A 20372-nucleotide genomic window follows, 5' to 3' on the forward strand; every position below is an offset into this window, starting at 1 on the left:
CAGGACAACCGCAAATCTGGGAAAAACCCGGGAATTTTTTAATCGTTTTAGTTTTCATACATTTTTGTAATTTTGGCTGCTAGGAACTGATTCTCTGGCAAAGAATGCTACTGTATTCCGCTACTGGAGAATAACACTGCAGCAATGAAACATAAACGAGAGGGGAAAAAAATAAATCTGTAGTTGCAGAGGAAATGCACCATTTACAACAAGAAAATACAGATAAAAAATATCAAAGGCCTTAGGGCGAAGACGATGCGATACTTCGTAACAATACACTCCTTTCTGGGAGCGTGACGTCACAGCTGCTTCCGTCAGGTTCATCTGAGCAGTCGCCAGCGGGCTGCTGCGCATGCGCAGTTGACTCTCCTGCGAGCAGTACCTTCCCCCGCCCCCCGCTGCTCGGACTGCTCCGACCGTTAGCTGTATCGCGCGCCCTGGCTGCCGCATTCGCGCATGCACAGAGTTATCTGAGTTGTCGAGAAAGGGGGGGGGGTACTGCCCACGTGACCCGTGTTTGCGTTCAGTGATTTGGCTGCTTCCTCTTCATATACAGCTCCCACGTCAAATGAACACAAAACGTATTTCTGTGGGCGGGAGCTATCAAGCGAATTATAATGCATTCACATACTTAGTGAAGGCGAAAATATATTATTAGTTTCAGTTTTTTAATTTTATTTCAAAGTTTATGGCAGTCAAGCATTAATCTCTTTGCAGAACGATGAAGTTATTGTCAGTTTGTTAAAGAAATTTGGCGTTACTATTCTCGCTGAGGAAGTCAATTTACTTGAAACGAAGTGTTTCATTCCACACCTGTTCGTTGAATGTAAAGTGCACGTTTTCATGTATTTTCGGTCTGGTAGAATTACATTTTATTAAACGGGATATCTGAAAAAATCCGGGAATTTTTTTCCTTGTGCGTTTATAGACCCTGAATTAGCAGTAAAAAACAAAACAAAATAACACGTGAGAATCCTGGAGGCCAAAGGAAATGGTGAGCTTTAAGAAGCCACAAATACACTATCCCACAGCAAAAGTAACACATCTCGTAAAAATTATTCTGAGTATGAGGAACTTGACTTGGGCACGCTCTGCCCCCAAAATCTCGGGTAAATTACTCTAAAAGCTGACTGATATTGTCGTGTTTGTTCCACTAGCAATGGGAACTACAGGAATTACCGAGAATAAGTACCATTTATTTCATTTACCACTATTATTCATGTCCAACAGGTGTATTTACCGGTTTCCACTACTTGCAGAAGACTCCAAAGCTTGGAAGGCTTCGCCGTAAAACACGTAACGTGGTAATTGATGTACTCGATGTCCCCGGTCTGCGACTCGTATTTGTTACATTAGAGGGTGCTGTGGCGTGGCTGGAGGATGCGATATCTTTCATTTCGATAACTGTGCTCAGATGCTGGCAGACGAACCCGTTAAATACTTCGGAGCAGACTGCGAATAACTTAAACAATAAACGTAGGTGACTGGACGAGTAGTCGGAAAACAAGACTGCGCGCTCCTAAACAGAAAGGTGGCAGCTGAAGGGCGTGTTGCACGATGCCACGGGTGTAGCAACAAGCGCGTGGTAACATTCTTTCTGAGAGTGTGGCTCATTTCCACTGTAAGAGGGGCTGTGCAGATCCTGATCCGCTCTTTTGAAATCGAGATCTACATGATTACTCTGCGATTCACACTTAGGTGCCTGGCGGAGGGTTGATCGAACCACCTTTAAGCTACTCCCCTACCGTTCCATTCTCGAACAGTTGCGGGAGAAACAAACACATCTCCCCGTGAGAGCTCTGACTTGCCTTGTTTCATTATGAAGATCATTTCTACCTGGGTAGGTGGGCGCCAAAATAAATATTATCGTACTCTGAGGAGAAACTTGGCGATTGAAATTGCATGGGAAGGTCCTGCTGTAGCAAGAAAGGGCTTCGCTTTGACGGCTGTCATGTTAATTGCTGTATCATATCCGTAGCGCTGTCTCACCCATTTCGCGGTAATACAAGACGACCTGCCCTTCTTTGAACTTTTTCGATCGCTTCCGTGAATCCTGTCTGAGGCGGGTCCCACACTGCACAACAGTACTCGAGAAGAGGGCCTTACAAGTGTAGTGTAGGCGGTCTCTTTAGTGTACCTGTCACGTCCTCTATTTCTTCTGTCAGTAAATCGTAGTCTCTAGCTTGCTTTCTGCACAACATTATCCATGTCATCGTTGCAATTTAAGGTATTAACAACTCTAATCCCTAAGTATTTAGCTGAATTTATATCCCTCAGATTTTTGTGATTTATCGTCTTAGTGCTTTCTTTGTCGTGCTCATGTGGACGACTTCACACTTTCCATGATTTGTAGTCAATTGCCACTCCTTGCACCATTCTGATATCTTGCGTAAATCATTTTGCAATTCGTTTTGGTCATCTGATGACATTACATGACGGTAAGTGGCAGCACCAGCTAGACACTATCTAAGAGCACTGCTCAGATTGTCTCGTAAGTGGTGTACGGAGACCAGCAACAGCAGAGGGCCTCTTAACACTTACTTTGGAGAACGCCAGACGCTACTTCTGTTTTACTCGATGGCCTTCCGTCGGTTACTACCAACTGTGACTTTTCCAACGTGAAATCACGAATCCAGTCACACAACTCCACAGGTGCGCAATTTAACCAGAAGGGACGGTGTCAAAAGCGATATGGAAACCTAAAAACTACGTAATCAAATTGACGTCCCTTGTCAATAGCATTCATTAGTTCGAGGGGGAATAAAGAGCTAGTTTTGTTTCACAAGAGAGTTGTTTTCTGATACTGGGCTGGCTATTTATCAATAAATCTTATTCTTCGAGGTGGTTCATAGTGTTCGAGTGCAGTATGTGTTCCAAAACACTACTGCAAACCGAGGTTAGCGATGTGGGTCTGTTATTCAGTGGATTACTCTTATCCCGTTCCTTGGCTTTTGGTGTGACTTGCGCAACTTTCCATTCTCTGGGTACGGAGCTTTCTGCCAGCGAGCGGTTGTATAAGATTGCTAAGTGTGAAGCTATTGTATCAGCATACCCTGGGAGTAACAGACTGGTATACAGTCTGGACCGCAGGCTTTGCCTTCCTTGTGGTTTAAGCTGTTTTGCTGCACCAAGAATTTCTGCTTCTGAATTACTCATATTGGCAGTTGTCCTCGATTCGAGTCCTTGAATGTTTACTTCGTCTTCTTCTGTGAAAGAAATTCGGAAAACGGTTTAATAACTCTGCCTTCGTGGCGCTGTCATCAAAAAGATCACCATTGTTATCGCGCAGTGAAGGTATCTATTGCGTCTTCATGGTGTATACGACCCGGGACAACTGGGAAATCCGGGAATTTTTTCATCCGAAAGAAAACTTGGAAAAACGTGGTATATTTAAAATGCCGCGAATTTTTCAATGTTTTAGTCTGCAGTCAAACCCTCTTAATTTTGACTGGTTGTTGTTGTTGTTGTGGTCTTCAGTCCTGAGACTGGTTTGATGCAGCTCTCCATGCTACTCTATCTTGTGCAAGCTTCTTCATCTCCCAGTACCTACTGCAACCTACATTCTTCTGAATCTGCTTTGCGTATTCATCTCTTGGTCTCCCTCTACGATTTTTACCATCCACGCTGCCCTCCAATACTAAATTGGTGATCCCTTGATGCCTCAGAACATGTCCTACCAACCGATCCCTTATCTAGTCAAGCTGTGCCACAAATTTCTCTTCTCGCCAATTCTCTTCAATACCTCCTCATTAGTTAAGTGATCTATGCATCTAATCTTCAGCATTCTTCTGTAGCACCACATTTCAATAGATTCTATTCTCTTCTTGTCCAAACTATTCATCGTCCATGTTTCACTTCCATACATGGCTACACTCCATACAAATACTTTTAGAAACGACTTTCTGGCACTTAAATCTACACTCGACGTTAACAAATTTCTCTTCTTCAGAAACGCTTTCCTTGCCATTGCCAGTCTACATTTTATATCCTCTCTACTTCGACCATCATCAGTTACTTTACTCCCTAAATAGCAAAACTCCTTTACTACTTTAAGTGTCTCATTTCCTAATTTAATCCCCTCAGCATCACCCGATTTAATTTGACTATATTCCATTATCCTCGTTTTGCTTTTGTTGATGTTCATCTTATATCCTCCTTTCAAGACACTGTCCATTTTGACTGGTAAGAACTGATAAACCGCAAAATGTGTCAAAGGCTTTAGGACGGAGACTGTGGAGTACCTCATAACAATAAACTGCTGCCGACGAGTGTGACGTCACACCTGTTTGCATTAAGTTCAAAAAAATGGCTGTGAGTACTATGGGACTAAATATATGAGGTCATCCTTCCCGTAGAACTTAGAACTACTTAACCCTAACTAACCTAAGGATATCACACACATCCATGGCCGAGGCAGGATTCGAACCTGCGACCGTAGCAGCAGCGCGGTTCCTTACTGGAGCGCCTAGAACCGCTCGGCCACAACGGCCGGCTAAATATCACACCGACGCATCCTTTTAAGCGCAAAACTGCTTAGGCTCTGAAAAGATAAACTGTTTCACGCGTCCCTTGTTTTCCTACTACTTTCTGTTCACGAAATGTCCTATACTAAGTGCTTGGTTTGAAGGAACGCGTTTTAAAAAATCAAATGCCTCACCAATGCAACTTTTTCACACCTCATTCGCCTTCCTACCGTCTTCTGCAAATGCCTTAAATTTGCTGCTTGGCAGTCAGATACCGCATGTGTGTAGCTTTTTGTGCACAAAACGGCTAGGCCTGAGGCGGTGAACCTGTAACGCTTCGTTTCATTACACCAGTTCCCGCTGTCCGTTTGGTTGTGTGCTAGTGTGCATTCCAAACTACTTGTCTTGAGTGATCTTACGTCTCATTGCTGCTGAGCGAATGTTTTGTAGGGCAGAAGCGAGGATTTGTCTATGTTGCTTTCGGGGAATAACTGGAAATATAATGATTTATTTTTTCTGGTGGATCTATGTTCTTTAATACTGTAATTGGTGGAAAAGTCGTGGTACTATGTGGTGTCTCATTAATTACTTCTTGGAAGTCTCGTAGATATAGGTCCCAAGGACAATGGTCCTTTCTACAAAACAGCCTACAAAGTGTTCCCAATTCTTTCATGGTACGCGCGACCAGATTTCCACTTGGTTTACATTTGGAAATAAAGGTGGGTTTGATTTTTAATTTGTCTAATGTGTTTTTCCAATGCACTGATCTGTATTGGGGCCCATTATCTGAGATGATCCTTTTCACTCTCCCAAGTTGTTGTATAAAGTGCTTTTGAAATGCTTTACTAATTGTAAATCCAGTGACTTTCTGTAAGGGTGTAAGTGTAGTGTATTTTGATGCTAGTTCAATTACAACAAATATGTAGGTGAAGCCTTTCCTTGTTCGTGGAATTGGACCATAAATACCGGTTGGAGCAATCTGTCTTAATGTATCAGGGATAATTGGAAACATTGGGGGTCTGGTCTGATACGTCACAAGTTTTGACTGCATGCATTTTTTACAACTTTTAAGAACGCGTCGAATACGTCGCTCCATGTTTGTGAAGTGCACCGTTTGTTTCATTTTTATACAGCATTTCTTGGGTCCAAAATATCCACTGCTAAAGTGGGTGTACCAAATGTATTTATTAATAAGTTCGTCAGGGATGCATGCTAACCATTGTGAAGCATCATTACTACGTTTGAAACACAGGATATTATCCTTTACTATGTAATTTTTTCTAATTTCTGTGTCGGTTTTATCGGTAAGTTGGTGTTTGATCTTGAAGAGGGTCTGATCTTTGTTTTGTTCGTCAGATAAATACCTCCTTGTCTAAGTAGAAAACGAAGCAAAATGCTAGAAATATGACATGCTCCTCCTAGTTAACTATTTGCTTAGCCTGATTTCTGTCAACTGTGTTCGTTTGCTTAATATTGGTTAGGATATATTCACATTTGTTTCTGTGAATCGGCAAGCAGTTACATCACACAAGGTGGCGAGAGATCGTCGCCGTCGTACCAGCTTCTCAAAGTCGTACAGACACGTAGAAGAGTAGTTTACAAAAAGTGTCGTGTATTTTCACTGGTGGCTGCATATCTGACGCGATTGTGCACAACTGTGACGTCAGATCATTCACTCACGCGACGTACTTACACGAGCACCGAATGTTCGCCACCACGTCTACGTCTACGCCCCCTCCATACGCTGCAAACCAGTGCCAAGTGCATGGCAGAGGGTACTTGGGACGGTGACTCTGCCGTCCCAGTGAGGAGCGCAGTGCGGCCATGGCGAGTGCTGAGGCGGCCGGCCTGGCTCCGCCTCCAGCGACGCACAGTGAGCGGCTGAAGAGCGCCTCCGGACTCGGCCAAACTTTCCAGTCGGCCACTCGTGGGAGAGCTTGCGTCTCTCTTCAGGCGTCTGCGCAGTGACTTGTTCCACCACTTCCGTGACTCTCTCCCGTGGGTCACACAAACCTGTGCTGCCCTTCTCTGTATACGTTCAGAAGCCCCTGTCGCTGCTGTGTGGTACGGGTCCCTCACACCCCAGTACCGTTCCATGACGGCACTCACAAGTGTTTCGTAACCGATGTCGACTGTATACTGGCTCGAGTATCCTGCCAGAGGCCTGAAGTCATCGTCGCCTCATTTCCCCCCAGTTCACTACTTTTACATACGTTAGCATGAGGTAAACGAACAAATAAAATGTGACCTTGTAGTATGTTACACCAACATCACTCTGCACGCATTCCTAAAGAGTAGATACGTAGCTGGACATCCTGCACAGTTTTAAACTCCCAAGGAGCTCGTCTTCAGTCTCGGTGGGGCAAACATTTGTGATAAATGTAGTGCACCATTTTTCATTCGGTTTTCATGTTGCAAGTTAACAGTTTGTTTCGAACATATATCAGATGACGATGTCCATTTTGTGAAGTGCAATTCGTACATCCCATAGAAAGTTGATCTCTACACCTCCTGGACACTCATTTTCTGTCACTCTTTCACTTCTGTTGGAAGTCCTCTGCAGAAACATCGAACAATGCTGCCGCAATAGTCCTCCGTAATTGCAAAAGTGTCGACAGTGTAGGATGTCGTACCCAAACTGACCCCTCCATTATGTCCCATAGTTGTTCGACAGGATTCGTGTTGGCTGATCTGGGAGGGCACACCATTCGTTCGAATTGTTCATAATGTGCTCCAAACCAATCACAAACGATTGACATGACGCATTCTCAGCCACGAAAATTCTATCGTTGTTCGGAAACAAGAGGTCCACGAACGGCTACAAATGGTCTGCGAGTAGCCAAACACAACCATTTCCAGCCAATGATCGGTTCAGCTGGACCAGAGGACCCAGTGCGTTCCACGTAAACGCAGCCCACACCACTGTGCCGCCGCCGCCGCCAGCTCCACCAGCTCGCACAGTGCCTTGTCGACAACTCGTGTCCGTGGCTTTGTGGGGTCTGCGCCACACACCTGACCAGGGCGCAGTGTTCTGGCCGTCCAGGGTCCGACTGGTAAAGGCACGAGCCCAAGAGAGCGACTGCAGGCGGCGCAGCGCGGCTGTCTCAGCAGAGCCACTCGTGTCGGCCACCCGCTGCCGCAGCCCACTACCACGGAATTCTGCCACACTGTTGACGTATCCTTCGTGTGTCCCACGTTGATTTCTGCAGTTATTTCAACACGTATTGCTTGTCTGCTAGCACTGACAACTCTCTGCAAGCACTGCTGCTCCTGGTCATTAAGTGGGGGCTGTCGACCATTTCATTCTCTGTGGTGAGAGGTAATGCCAGAAATTTTGTATTATCAGCACACTCTTGACGCTGTAGATCTAGGAATATTGAATTCCCTAACGATTTCTGAAATGGAATGTCCCATGTGTGTAGCTCCAACTGTCATTCCACATTGGAGGTCTGTCAATTCCCTCGTGTGGCCATAATCGTGCCACAGTCACCAGAATACAAACAGTTCTGCCAATGAACCACCTCTTACTGTGTGTGTGTGTGTGTGTGTGTCTGTGTCTGTGTGTGTGGGTGTGTGTGGTACTACCATCATCTGTGTATATGCATGTGACTGTCCCGTAACATTTGTCACCTCTTTCTATGAGCCTTTGTGATGTTAAGGCTTAAACTGTTAGCTGACAACCACTTGTGGACCTATTCAGCGACCATCTGAGCTGTGCCTGCTAGGGCTGTGTTTGGACCCTCGATTAGTATACTTGAGTTATCAGCCAACATTATGGTTTGTGAGCTGCCCTTTCAAGCCGTTGGAAGATCACGTACATAGGTTAGAAACAAAGAGCAGGCCCAGTCGAATTCCTGTGGCACTCTCCATGTTACGATAACCCATTCTGTGACTATTAGGTTGGTGCATAAGTTTGTAGTGTTTTTGTTTCACATGTTGGTATTCCAGATCCTATGGGTTTATTAATGGATTTTTATTTGTAGTTCACTGTTGCTATCCGGGTTTACGTATAGCCATTTTCTCATTTTAAGATACAGAGGGGAGCTGTGGACGCTACAAGTGGAGAAATTGGAACGTTTCCGGAATATTCTTCAGTCTGAGTTCAATAGAGGGGTGACACCAGCAGAGGCACTAAGAAACATTCGCGCCATGTGTGGGGGTAAATCCACTGGACAGAACAGGGCAACAAAATGGCTTTCTCATTTTGAGGAGGATTGTTTTGACATTAGTCGCTCCACGTTCAGCAAGACCTTCACAATTTGATGAAGATAGTTTAAACGCATTAATTGGCAATGATCCACTTCACTGTACACGAGAACTGGTAGATTTAATTAACTCTGATGTGTCCACCATTGTGTGACATTTGCGTGCAATGGGGAACATTCAAAAACCAGATGTGGGAGTACCGCGTGCTGTAAACCAACATCGCAAGAATCAGTGGGCTGCTTGCTCCTAATCAACTGGCTTGTTATCAACACCGGCCATTCCTGTCCTGTATCATTACTGGTGGTCGGACAGGGTGTCTTTGTGATAACGTCGGGAAGAGGAAGGAGTGGTTGAGCCCAGACAAAGCGGCGACTCCCAGTACAGATTTTCACCTTTTCTCCTCTCTATCAAATAACTTTCAAGGAACTTCCTTTCCCGATTAAAATGTGTTCCAAATATGGCTCGACAACTTCTTTGCTTCCTAACCGCGTGATTTCTACAGTCGCCGAATCAGAAAGTTATTCCAGCGTAGGCCGACTATTGTAAAAAGAGGACAATATATTATTGATGACTAAAGTCTCTGTTATCTATATCCATTCTGTTTGTTGAACATACAGAAAAATGCCACGAACTTACGAATGAACATAACATTTCATGCCTTAGATGCGGTCTGTTTATCTGTGCAGCAGAGATATTAAAACCATCCTCCTTTAGTTAGAAATGTAGAATTTTGTGATCCACAGAGTCAAATGCTTGGCAATGTGGCAGAATATATCAACAGGATATTTTGTTTTACTTGTATAGCTCCACACCACTGGCATTGCTTTCTCTGTGGAGAATAGTTTATAAGAGTCAACTCCCATTAACAATTTCTGCTCACTTCACTGAATCAATATTCTGTCATAGGCCACTTTTTCAAACACTTTTGAAAAAACTTGAAAGATCAGTATGTCTGTAATTAGAGGTGGTTTGCTTATCTCCTCTTAAGTAGATGGGTGTTATTACAGCACATTTAAATCTGTCAGATTTTGATATTCAGCTAGAAACTCCATTATAGTTCTCATTTTGTTGTATCTAGTTTCTGGCATATGGTGTATTTTAGTATGAAATGATAATTTTTTGTAGTTGTGTACATTGTTCATATTATTTTCCAAGCAAAATGATCAAGGCAACATTTTACGGTGTTGTTGCTTCGTGCTGCAACTATGGGCTTAGAACCGAGGGAATCCATAACGTCATTTTCCGAAAGACTTAAGCCTCCAATGTGAATGATTCTCCCATTGGAGATAAGCAGACAAGATTAAAAAATGCAAGGACATGTTCAGAACATTGTGATCCACTAGGCTACAAACAGGACGTGTGGAATATGCTGTTGGGTCTGCCGTGCCACACGCAGTTCCGTGTCTGGGGTCTCCAGCTGGCGTGCAGGGAGTCTTGGTGCTGACAACACAGAAGGCTGCATAACACGAAGGTAATGCCACAGTAAAAGGTCACAACAGTGCGGAAGAGGGCTCTCAAAACACTACCAAGAAAAGCCAAAATGTACAAGTCATTTCACAAAAAAATTCCTCCTTATCTACGTTATAAGCAAAGAGAGAAGAAATTAATACTTGAAGAAACAAATGGCTATAGTGAAGACAGCAAAAAACTGCATTTATGAGGTATATTAAACAGTGGTGTGGCTTTCAAAACACCTGTTCTTGATAGTGAGGAGACAAACTGTAGTGTCTCTCAGCATTTCACCAAAGTACAAACACGGCGTCTACTGAAGAAAAACAGAAATGTGTAAAGCTGCATTCAGATGTTACTGCAGATGACCTCACTTTTGACGGCTCTGTCTTCGAAACCATATGCTCGTCGAGGTAAAACTGTACTTTGCCCTTCCATTTGGTATTCCAAAAATGAAGAAAGCAGTTTAAGTGTCAAGTAGGCATTTTAAAGTAGGTACTTGGTATCACTAAAGCTAAGTCAACAATATTTACATAATTTAGAGCTATGGCTGCCCTAAGCTTCAATGAAATGTGATTGACAGTCAGGTAAGTTAACATTCAATCGATGTGGTACTTGGATTACACAATACTGTTCAAGTAACTACGATAAAGTTTATTTTCAAAGTGATATGGGAGCAAAAAGTTCAGAATTGTGAAAGCGACATGGTGTATTCTCCTGTAGGATGTGTTTTTTGAACCCTATTGACAACAAAAAGGACCTTTCTTATTTAGCATACTACATTTGTTGAAATTAAACTTATTTTATTGACAACAGAGTCACCGTGCCTGACAACACTGTATTTAAGAAGAGTTTAATAAAAGATCTTCCACAACACCAGACAAGTATTAATGTACCATTCACCAGTCCGCCTCCACACACATATCTGGCTGTTACCTGTCTCCTAAATGAATCGGGATTCGTCACTGAACACCGCATTTTGCCAGTCCGTGGCAGTCCACACCATTCTGGCTCGGCACCTACCACATACTGTCAGCTCACGTAAGTGTCACTGGATGGGCACACCAGAATGGTTGCACGGGTATTTTCATGCCACACTGCTCAAGCTGTGCAATACATCGAGCATAAGGATCACAACAGAGCTTCACAGAATAGATAAATCGTGTTTTTGGTGTGTTGAACTGAGATACACACTAGATGGAAAGCACATTTTGTTTCAACATCTAAGGTCAAGAAAAATCTCTGAAAACATCTGTGAAAATTTGTTCAAATACGCAAATTGGAGAAAGAATCTGTCCTCCTCCCCTAACATTTCAGAAAAGGTTTATTATTTAAGTAAATGGACTTTCCAAACTTTGAACATATGTCAAAAATTCCGATGCAACCTGTATTCTGACTGTCTGCTGGGATTTGTGATCTTGGTATATTCTATGACGGTGAAAAACAGAATCCACCTTCTGATGCTGACTGGCTTACTATTTGTCTGCTGGCCCCACAAGAGACAGTTTTTGGCCTCCTCCAACGGTGCCCTCGGCATCTTCTTCCCTTACGGCAAGTACTGTAACACTTGCGTTCGATATCAGCACTATTTGATCCATGTAACTTCAATGTTTTCCTGTGTATGATGCAGTTTCTGTGTTACTGTGTTCTTCATTCCATCACACATGTAAATAATTGTTTTTATTTACTGTACAGTTATTTAACAAGATTTCTTTTGTTAATGTAATTTTCAATACTTTATTCACATATAAGGTGAATATATTAAAATTTTATGTATAAAACTGGTTCATGCATAGTGGTGGTGGTGGTTAGTGTTTAACGTCCCGTCGACTACGAGGTCATTAGAGACGGAGCGCAAGCTCGGGTTACGGAAGGATGTGGATGGAAATCGGCCGTGCCCTTTCAAAGGAACCATCCCGGCATTTGCCTGAAACGATTTAGGGAAATCACGGAAAACCTAAATCAGGATGGCTGGAGACGGGATTGAACCGTCGTCCTTCCGAATGCGAGTCCAGTGTGCTACCACTGCGCCACCTCGCTCGGTGGTTCATGCATAGGTACATAGGTTTATACAGATGTAAATGCTGGGAGGGGAGTCGTGACATTTGTTGGTTTACTCTGGATCATACATTCCTGCACAAAGAAATCAATTTACAGAGCCATCTTACATCTGCCACCATACACTCAGGCACATTGAAAATGGTGCAGCCACAGGGTGGAAAGGTATAATCGTGAAATTTTCCAAATAAGTACAGTGAGATCCAATAAAGGAATGGTCCGAGTTTGGTACCAATGTGCGTGCCCACAGACCCTGCAGTGGCACCAGAATTGGGCTGGGACCCATTTTAAACAGCTCATAGTGGATGAGTCCTACACATGGGGATTACATTGCAACTCGAGGTGGACATTAGTAGCCGCAGAATGCCAGGTAGACGTGTCAGATGGCATTTCTCACAGTTCTTCAGCCAGTTTAACAGGGGCACAATCAGCCGCACCAAACTGTGGGGCCGGTTGACACGCCGTTTGCCTACCAGGTCAGTCATTTGGAGAGTCCCTTCAGACGGCGTCAGCCGCAGTGGATACGAGATGGTACCCACATGCTACGTACCGAGTCTGGAGTGGCTGAAAGGATGACGTGACAGGGTCAGAGGGCCGTGCAGTGAGCGATCGGGGATTTTACGGTGGCTCACTTCACGACAGAAGCAGATGCCTGAGTGACATTTGTTCCACACACCTTTTCCAGACACAGTTTGAATGTGCATTTGCAATCTGGGCACCCGTGTCATGCACTGACATTAACACAGGGACATTGGTGGCTCAGTCTATAGAGGTGCTGAGTGAGAATGATGTGGACTGTCACAAGTTGGCAGAACCCAGTGTCCAGTGATGAATCTAAGGGACAGTTAATAACCGCATATGGGGAGCGAAGGGTGCCCGGTGAACAGTACACTTCCGCCCACACTGTCATTTGCCACACCGCTCACATACCTGACGTAATGCTCTAGGTGGCCTCGGCCTAAGATAGCCAGTCCCCTCTAGTTGCAGTACCTCAAATATTAATGAGCCCTTCTACATGACCTATGAGGAGCACTTTTCCAGCAAGATAATGCTAGCCCGCACGCAGATCAAATTTCTCGAGTCTTGCTAAATCGTGTTCTGGCTCTTCCACAGCCAGCCTACTGCCTGGAGTTGTCCCTTAACAGAGCTTGTGTGGGAACAGCTGAAATGCCAGTTGGCATCGTGTCACTTTTCACACAATTTGGAGGTGGCTCTTCGATTTGTGTGCCAATCTGCATCAGGACAACAGGTGTATAATCAACTCGATTGCTCAAGTATTGCAGCAAAAGGTGGTCCAATGAATTATTGATGTTGCACTGCATTTGTCAACTTTTGATCACTGTATTTGTTTACTTGTCTAGATTTTGGGGTGAAGTGAATCTCTCATGTGTATCATTATTTCATTTCAATGTGATGTTCCCTTTTTGGTGCACAATTTTCGTACTATTGCCACAAAACATCACCACAGGCACCACCTTCACTTCAAATAAAGTTTAGTATCGTATTTATTTGCAAGGGCTGGTAAGTCACTTAAATTACAAATAATAATTAACTCAATTTCAGCTTTTTGTTAAAACATTAATTTATTCCTAAGTCATTCACTTGGTCAGGTTCCTATTCCTAGAGAGAGAAAATCCAAATGTCCAATTTCTAATGAGCTACAGAATCATTACTCTTGCAACAGTGTTATCTGTTTTCGTGGAGCTATAATTTTCTCATGTGTACAAATAATCTTTGTACAAAGTACTTCACATGTTCAGAAAAGTATTGTAACAGAATAATTGCAAGAAAAAGGGGGTATGGGGGAGCATGTGGTCAGCACACTGCTCTCCCGCCTGTATGCCAGTATACAGTCTACAGGCAACCACAGCTACTCCTGTACTTTACAGGTTTGTAATATTGCCTGCCGGCTGCTGTGGCCGAGCAGTTTTACGCGCTTCAGACTGGAGCCACGCTACTGCTACGGTCGCAGGCTCGAATCCTGCCTCGGGCATGGATGTGTGTGATGTCCTTAGGTTAGTTAGGTTTAGGTAGTACTAAGTCTAAGGGACTGATGACCTCAGATGTTAAGTCCCATAGTGCTCAGAGCCATTTGAACCATTTTTTGTGCATGCATCTTTACTATGCTTTGTTCTAAATTCAGTTAACAGGCCGTACTCTTTCTGGAACCCACTTAATGTTGAGCCAGTAGATCGGCAATTTGTACAGTGAAAGTATTTATGAGGTGTAGTGGTCATTCTGAAGATATCTGTGTTCTTGTAAATATAACTGGCTGCAATTTAACACGACCTGAACAGATTCAACACAATGCAAATACTTATATCTTTCACCTGAAAACATTTAAAAAATCATACTGGTTAACATAACAGTTTGATGACCATTTCTGTCTTACCATTTTGCAATTGTGAAGTGTTAGGGCCACCTCATGTCCAATTTAACTACGCTTCTCCCTTAGTAAGTAGTATCATGTAATGAAAATGATTGTACAAACAGTGGAAACTGGAGGTTGGAATATCAACAATATAAGGAAAAGGATTGGTCGCTTTTCATTGTGAAGATGACATGCTGAATTGTAGGTAGGCCCAACAAAAACACTGTTATGATTTAGCTTTCAGCCAAAGCCTTCTCCAGAAAAGAAAACAAAACACACACATTCACTGATGCAAGCAAGCACACCTTCTCACACACACATGACTGCCGTCTCCAGCAGCTCACACTAGAATGTATTCTGGCCCAACCTGCCACAGTTTTCTTTCTTTAGTCTTTCTGTTGTGCCTGTCTGCAACTCATTGTGTTTACTTTTTGGTGAGTAGCAATCTATTTTTTTCCTTATATTGTTGAACATTATCTTAGCTACGATTGTGTGAATCTTTTTATTGTGCCTATCGTGACTCAGCATCTCCAGTATATGGTGAGTAGCAACTTTCCTTCTCTCGTGTTGAACATTATCTTTCTTGCTTTAGAACAGACATGGGGAGAAAAGAAAAAGTAAAGAAAAAAATCTGGTTTCAATCACAGGGTGGAAAACAGGCTGCAATACATGCTACTGTGTCACTATTTTGGCTGAGACTAGTGTCCTTTACAACACATAAATTACATCTACAACTCTCGTTTACTCAGATACTTTCAGGTATCTACTCATAAGCCAACATTCTTTCCCTTCTTCTGCTCTTCTTACACCAAGAAAAGTTTCTGGGAATTATAATTAGGACACTTGCACTTCCTCAATCTCTGTCTCTTCCTTCTCAAGCATTCTTGCCTTTGAGTGTATTGCCTGTTCAATAGTTCAGTCTTGTTGGATTTCAGGTGGCCAGTACACAAAACAGCCAAACTCCCAGAAACCTGAAGATAGTTATGCCATCAAAGTATTGTGCACAAAAATCAAAGCAACATCTTTGCCAAATATTAGGTTGTACACTATTAACTCCATTGAGGAAATGAGATTACAGTTTCTATGCAGTTAGAAACAATACAAATCAATAACTCTACAATTTTTCATAAATACTTACAGGCTAGTGAGAATACAATAAAATTGTTTATATGGGATTTGATCTTTGAATATGCCAGGTAAATGAGTTGTGCAAACAAGATGACAGCTTCAAGAATAACATCCACCAAAATTTATGTGAAAGTAACCATATTTAAGGGATCCATGATGTGGGAAACTGACCAACTTAATTTACTCATCGTTTTTAGTTACACTCCAGAATATGTGAATGTCTATTCTTTGACCTCTGCTTTGCAAGATGGCCAGCCTGGTGCTAAGTGAGTGTATGCAACGGCTGAGCATCATTACAGCACTGTTTTCATTTTACTCTTTGTGATTGGAAATAGGGTAGCACCCATTTCACAAGAATTTCTGCAAGTATGACATCACACTCAATACTGACAACTGCAGGAGCTATGATCTACTCTGTAACTAGGAAGAATACTGTTGTGACTCGCCGATCATTTAAAGTGCCGCCGCGCAATTACGCACGTCCTCTACGTGCCGCGCTGTCTGTCTGCCTGCCAGCCATGCAGCAGCGGCGCCACCTAAGCGGCCAGCCGAGCAGCGGCCGCTACACTGAGACTCAGTGCTTATCTGAACGCTAACGTGTTCACATGTCAACTTACTCTGTGACATATATGTGTTGTTGTGTCGTTTCTAAATATACTTGTTAAACTAGAAGTTATAACAATTGGCGACGAGGTAGTGGATTTTTCCTTTTCACCGTTGACTCACAGGATTCCATGGCTACTGTCGAGCAACTCTTGCAAAATCTTCTTGAACAGCAAACGCTTCTAACGGCGGCGATTCGCGATTTCGTCGCGGCGTCAAATGCGGGCCGTTTCTCGTCGTTGGCTGTACCGCCTTTTCCTCCTTACGACGAGACGGCAGAAGACTGGTCGGATTATGAAAAACGTCTTCGACAGCACTTCTTGGCATTTTATGTCTCGGACGAACAAGCATGTAAGTCTCTGTTCCTTTCCTGGATTTCGCCTCAAATGTATCGGTTGTTGTCGCAATTGGCCCCTTTGAAGGATCCTGCGTCTTTGTCCTTTGCTGAAATGTGTTCCCTTCTGTCGGTCTATTTTCAAAAGCAAACGCATGTGGTAGCCTCTCGTGTTGCCTTTTATCGTTGTCACAAACAACCCAATCAATCCTATCGCGCTTGGGCTGCTGAACTTCACGGCCTCAGTCGAAAGTGTCACTTTGTTACTGATGTTCACAAAGAATCCTATGCCGATTCCATGGTGCGGGATGCTATTATCCGGTCGGCGCCCGACAAAGAAGTTCGGCAACGTACCCTTCAGTTGGCCAATCCGACTTTAGATGAAGTTCTCTCCATTGCGCAGTCTTTTGAAATTTCTCGCGCCGCTGGGGCACAAATAGAAGCGTGGGGTGACGTCGGGGAAATACAACCTCTGTGCGCTGTTGACGACGCGCGCGGCGCGTCCCCGCCGGCCGACGTGGCCGCAGTGCGCTCCCACGCGCAGCCTCGGCCAAGCCGTAAACAAACCCCTAAGAAACTGCAGCAAAATCCCCGGCAACTTCCTTCATGTCCACGGTGTTTTACGAAACATTCACGCGAGGATTGTCCACAACGTTGGGCTGTGTGTCACAACTGCAAAAAGAAAGGTCATGTGTCTTCCGTTTGCAAGTCCGACCGCATACATGATGTTCAGGAACATGACGCTGATTCTGATTCTGTGTTGTCTGTCAATTGCACTTCTTCCCTTTCAGGGAAGTTATTCCTCACTGTCCAAATCCTTGGTCGAGATGTTCGCATGCAAGTGGACACCGGTTCTGCCGCCACTATAATTAATTCTCAGACGTATCTTCAGCTGGGTTCTCCACTCCTGTCCCCTGTCACTCGGCAATTACGGACGTACAATAAACAGAAGATTTCTCTCTTGGGACAGTTTAATGCGGAGGTATCTTACAAATCCGTCGTTCGCACTGTTCCCATATTTGTGGTCGACCAGGGCAACGCAGAAAATCTTTTTGGTTTCGATGCCTTCCGCGTTTTTGGGTTCTCCATAGATGACTCTGTCAATATTGTCTCTGACGCTATTCCCTATGCTCAACTGGATTCTTTGTCGACGACCTTTTCGTCCATTTTTTCTCCTGGGTTAGGCCGGGCACACGACTTTGAAGCTCATATCACGCTCAAACCCGCTGCTCGGCCTAAGTTTTTTCGGGCTCGGCCCATTCCTGTGGCCCTTCGTGATCGGGTCAAACAGGAGTTGGATCGTCTCACTACTTCAGGGGTCTTGCTTCCTGTCACTTCCAGTGAGTGGTCCTCTCCCGTCGTTGTAGTTGCCAAGCCCAATGGTTCTATTCGTCTCTGTGGCGATTTCAAAGCCACGGTAAATGCTCAATGCCTCATCGACACTTACCCTATGCCCCGTCCTGAAGAACTGTTCACTAAACTCGCTGTAGGGCAGTATTTTTCTAAAATTGACCTGTCAGAAGCTTATCATCAACTTCCTCTCGACGCTGCTTCCCGGCAGTTTCTGGTTCTCAACACGCCTTTCGGCCTCTATCAATACCAACGCTTGCCATTCGGGGTTGCTAGCGCCCCTGCTCTCTTTCAGCGCTTCTTGGAACAATTATTGCTCCCTGTTCCTGGGCGTATCAATTACATGGACGACATTGTTGTCACGGGCTCCACCACTGACGAACATCTTCAAAATCTTCACACCCTTTTTACTGTCTTACAGACTGCAGGTCTTAAGTGTAATCTTCAGAAATCACAATTTTTTCAGGCATCTATCACGTACTTGGGGTTTCAACTCTCTCGGGAGGGTATTCGTCCGCTTCAACAAACTGTCGCTGCGATCGATGCCCTTCCTCGCCCTACATCTGTTAAGGAACTGCAGGCCTTCTTGGGGAAAATCGCCTACTATCACAAGTTTTTACCGTCTGCAGCGTCGGTGGCTCAGACGTTGCATCGCCTGTTGCATAAAAACGTGCCTTTTCACTGGTCCGCGTCATGTGACGCAGCTTTCCAGAAATTGAAGACTATGCTGATACAGGCCCCGTGCCTAGCTACTTATCGACCTGGCCAACATCTTGTCCTTGCTACAGACGCCTCTCAATACGGGGTTGGGGCAGTCCTTGCGCACCGTTTTTCTGACGGTTCGGAACAACCCATTGCTTATGCCTCCAAAACGCTCACGGATGCCCAACAAAAGTATTCTCAGATTGAGAAAGAAGCTTTGGCCATCATCTATGCTCTTCATAAGTTTGGTGTTTTCCTCTATGGCACAAAATTTCATCTTGTTACGGATCACAAACCACTTGTTTCCTTGTTTCACCCATCAACGTCACTTCCAGACAAGGCTGCACACCGCCTCCAGCGTTGGGCTCTTGTCCCGTTTCAACTATGAGATTCATTTCCGGCCAACGGCTCAACATGCGAATGCTGATGCTTTGTCTCGCCTCCCCATGGGCCCTGATCTGGCATTCGATAGGGACGAACTTTTGTGTTTCCACCTGGATGTTGCCGAGCAGCGGGTTGTGGACGGGTTCCCCATCACTGGGGACAGGCTGGCGGCTGCTACGGGTTCTGACCCTACCCTCTCCCGGGTTTTACGCTGTATTCAGACGGGTTGGCCTGATCGCCCGTCCGCTAAGACTTCTGATCCGTTGCGGAACTACTACCCTTTGCGCTACCGCCTCACGGCTAGGGATGGTGTTATCCTCCTCTCCACTGACAATGTTTCGCCGCGTGTTGTGGTCCCCGCGTCTTTGCGTGCTTCGGTCTTGCGCCTCCTTCACCAGGGGCACTGGGGTGTGTCGCGCACCAAATCTCTGGCGCGCCGTCATGTGTACTGGCCTGGCATCGACTCTGAAATCGTACACATGGTCGCTGCCTGCGGCCCTTGTGCGTCACAGGCCGCTGCCCCGAAGTCATCTTTGTCACCGTGGCCTTCGCCTGAGAAGCCCTGGGAGCGCATTCATGCTGATTTTGCGGGACCCTTCTTAGGTACTTATTGGCTCCTCGTAATTGACGCCTACTCTAACTTTCCTTTCATTGTCCGTTGCACGTCACCTACCACCGCGGCAACCACCAGTGCTCTCGCCCGCATTTTTTCTTTGGAAGGCCTCCCCTCTACTCTTGTTACTGATAATGGTCCGCAATTTGCCTCTTCTGACTTTGCGGATTTTTGTGCTCGTCACGGTGTTACGCATGTCACGGCCCCGCCGTTCCATCCACAATCCAACCTTGAGGCTGAACGACTGGTCCGCACGTTTAAGGCTCAAATGCGGAAACTTCTGACTTCTTCTGCTGCTGATGAGGCGCTTCTCCAGTTCCTGGCGTCTTACCGTTTCACCCCCATGGGCGATCACAGCCCGGCTGAGCTCTTACATGGCCGGCAGCCCCGCACTCTACTTCATCTTCTGCGGCCTCCCTCCTCCCGGCCGCGGGTGCCGTCCCTTGGCCGGTTCACCGCAGACGACCTCGTCTGGGTACGGGGATATGGCAGGCGGCCAAAATGGAGCACGGGCCGCATCTTAAGACACCGTGGCAGACGCCTGTATGAAATCCAGACGGACGCAGGTGTTGCAGTGCGTCATTCGGACCAGCTTCGGCCTCGGGTGCCAGCAACACCTGTTCCGAATGCCGCCACACCACCCTTGACTCTCCCTGATGCTCGGGATCTTGGCACATCTCCATACCCACAACGCCGCCCTCTCCCCGTCAT

The sequence above is a fragment of the Schistocerca nitens genome, chromosome 11, assembly GCF_023898315.1.
Source record: "Schistocerca nitens isolate TAMUIC-IGC-003100 chromosome 11, iqSchNite1.1, whole genome shotgun sequence".
Taxonomy (NCBI): domain Eukaryota; kingdom Metazoa; phylum Arthropoda; class Insecta; order Orthoptera; family Acrididae; genus Schistocerca; species Schistocerca nitens.